We start from the raw sequence: 3,639 nt of genomic DNA on the forward strand, positions 1-3,639 counted from the left end.
CAAGCGTAAAAGCCGGTTCAGATGAGATGAGAATCAGATCTAAGAGCTCCCCAATGAACGTTTCTCAGGCATGCCTCTGGCAACTTTGAGGCTGCAGCTCCCTAAAGACGTGTGATAAAAGGCACGTGAATATGCATAATCGTTCGCTAGCCCTGCCTAAACCTAGACTCGGAACTACTGTCAAGCCTGAAATTCTAGAGCATTTGTTTTTCCTGTCATCAAGGGATTGAGGGACTTGCTTCGGTCAGAGGCAACAGAATTCCTCTCTGTTCGGTGATCTGCGTGCTTGCTTACTGCGAGATGCAGCTTCGCATTTGGTCTTTAAGGGAACCTTTGTACAGAAAGACCCCAGATACGCAGCCTGTAAATCTATCCCTGTATGTATAGGTATTTTTAGCATGTTCATCCTTAATGTGAGTGCCTAAAGTCAAGGTACAAGAGTCTGTTGTTCCATTTTGCATAGCGCTTTGCATACAGACTGAATCACGGGTCACCTCAATATAGGATCGTGTTGATATCAGTCTATTAGGGGTTCAAGGTTTCAAGCCTTTGGTTTCCTATCCAGATTCGAGTTTTCAGTGGTTTTACCCTCCATACCTTTCCCTGTGTTATGTAGGAGATGGTGACCATCGTCTCCGTTTGTATGTTGTTGGTAGGGCTGCAGAGATGCTCAGAGGAGTTTCCCTCTCCTGCCCCAGCAGCTGATGATGGGGGACAGTCCCTGAACGTGGGCAGCCACGTGTGGCCCTTCTCTGGCCACCCCTCGCTGAGTCGGATGGGTCTGTGCAGTGAAACTGCACGAGTTCCGTGCCTGTGTCGGTGGCACTTTGGGACTCGCAAGATTAAATGCAAGTTGTTGTTATGATACAGTGAGTAAATTAAAGCATGGAGTTAAAATTTGAGTTTATATAGCACTTAGCATAACGGGGCCTGGCATGGCCGTGGCCTTTAGGCAGTTTCACTGTGTAAATGTTTCTAATTCCAATAATCCTCATCAAATATGTTTTTAATGCCCAGTGGCTATTAAAAATATAATGCCACCCATCAGATGTGAATCAGTTCACCCACAAAACACTTCATTGTACTTCATTGCTGGGAGCTGCTTTGCTGCCCCGTTTTCTCTCCACTTCACTAATTTAGAGAAACACCAAGGTGCTGGTAGGGCAACGCTTCTGCCTGGGCTCAGCACCTCCCCACCTAGTGTGGAGTCTTCAAACTTCAGAGGAACCAAGGGGGGCGTGCAGGTTTATTAATAAGCTAGCAAGTTCTCTGATTTACTTTTCTGGCCTCCTATGGCCTCAAAGCTTTCCAGAGACTGTCTTGTACGCCTGGAGCATCCGGGCGATATCGACTGTGTCTAAGGGTGGCCGTCACGAGGCTGCGAATGATTTTCTGCTGTCTCTGACAGGTTGCGCCTGGCTGTATGATCTCAGTTTAGCTCCAGGAATCTACTGGTTAATAGCATTTCATTGTAGTCTGGTGAAACTTTTAATACCTTTACCGTTTGTTTTTTCTCTGTATCATTTGTTTTGCACTAGGCTGATCTTGTTAAGTCGATTGCACTGTTGTCCCTCTCCCACCAGCCTTGCAGAGACGGGTCGTGTCCGGGGACCTGCGGGCTGGGAGAGCTGTGGAGAGGCTGCCGAGAGCCCGTTTTACTCTCTTGTTCAGTGCTTGGGCTTCCAGCTCTGCAGAGGGAGGATTTCAAGAGGAACAGAAACTTTTGTTGTATGATTTGTAACGGGAAGCTTTTCTATCACCTTAATGTAGTTAAACTTCTTTTTAACAAAAAACTGTCAAAGCTGTTCTTCGCGGAGCGGTACGGAGCAGATACAGGACACAAAGTGGGTCCTGGAAGACTCTTTTTCCACCTCTTAGGACTTCACTGTAATTCCATCTGCCAAACGTTTGATCGCACTGACACCTGGTGGCTGCTGGGAGTTGGAGACAAAAAAAATGAAGAAAAAAGGACTTTTCTATCCCTCCCTCTCAGCTCTGGGTTGGGAATGTCACCTGCTTTGTTCATGGAGGGCTGCTGGACTTGCCTGTGAGCACAGGGCATGTCAGGGATGGTTTGTGCGAGGACATCCCCATCTGCAACGCAATGAGATGGGACGTTCCCTGGAGTCACCGCTCTAGAGGCCCCGGGTAGCAATACAAGGTCTCAGTTCCATCTGTTTTCTCCTCCACCTGCCCCCTTTCCTCCCGGCGAGCACGGACAGAAATTGAGGTGATTTTGGGTTGAAATTGAGGTGGTTCTTCAGAGAGAACATAAGGCGCAAGGAGCTCTGTGCCCCAGGGAACGTGGCGATGGTGTGGCTGACATCAGAGGGGCTCGCGGTCTCTGCAGGATGGTGGCCAGATGTGATCTGAGATGTCCAAGCTGCAAATTACTCCTGGATGTCTAGAACACCATCTGTAACACAGAGTCCAACACATGCTTAGGACTTTGCATCCTGCAGACAGCCTCGTGGTATGTGGGGTGTAAAGAAAGGACGAGAAGTGACCTGGTAACTGCTGTGGAGTACGGTGTGCTGGTTGAGAATACAGTTTGAGATCCCACCTCAAGGATCCCGCCAGGCAAAGGATGCAGCATCAAACGGAGGTACTTTTTTGTATGGATTACTGCAGTATGACCTGGGATCATCACAGCAGGATCCCACTGCAGCCAGCGCTGTTGGCAGCTTGTCTGTTCCCATCCGCCTTTGTAGGAGCACATCTGTCCTTCACAGAGGGCTTGGGGCAGCTCGAACGGGCAGAGATGACAACCACCTTCATCCGTGCTGGCTCGCTAGAGCCTCATGGGCTCATCTCGGCTGCCAGCCGTTCTTGTCACCGCTCTTGTTCCTGCTGGACCTGAACTGGCTGCGGCTCGGCGCTGCTGCCCCAGAACACTTGGAAACACTTGTGTCTGGCCCTGGAAGCGACAGGGTTGTGGTTTTGTTTTCTTTGCAATAAAACGCACCTCCTGGGTGTCTCAACACTGACCCGAGCAGAGTCCTTTGCCTGATTGCATCTGAATTCACGTCCACCTTGTTGGCCGGGTCCCCGTGATGGGGTGGTGGGATCAGCCTTACCCCTTTAATTCTCCCTTCGCAGGTTGCTGCAGAATCCTTGGGCTGTGCCAGCTGTGGGAAACTGGTTCTTCCATGAGGTGACAGTCCTGGTCCTGTGGAGTGACAGTCCTGGTCCTGTGAGGTGTCCCCTGCCTCATCTTGGCAGAACCAGCCCAGGACCCCTGTTCCTTGCTAGGGGGGCTGAGCGTGAGCCTCTGTTCCCGAGCAGTTTACACCCCTGTGCCATGTGTGTCCCAGCACCAGTGTCCCCAACCAGCCCCCACCATCCCACCGCTGCTCCAGCGCTGGACCCCACGCAACTGGACATGGTTCAGAGCCCCTCCATGTGCTCCCATCCAAATTCTGGACCAGAACGCCCACCAGGTGTGTTCCAGAGCAGCCCCCCATGCCCGTTCCAGAACACCCCCGTGTCACCCACCCCGTTCCACGCGTGTCCCCCGGATTCGGGCGGCAGTTGCTCCTCCGCGCCGCGCGGAGGCGCTGCGCACCGCGCCGCCAGGCCAGGCCGGCCGGGGGGCGCTCCGCCCCGCCGCGGTGTTTACATCCGCCGCCGCTTCCGTCC

The sequence above is a fragment of the Nesoenas mayeri genome (assembly GCF_963082525.1).
Source record: "Nesoenas mayeri genome assembly, chromosome: 10".
NCBI classification, from domain to species: Eukaryota; Metazoa; Chordata; class Aves; order Columbiformes; family Columbidae; genus Nesoenas; species Nesoenas mayeri.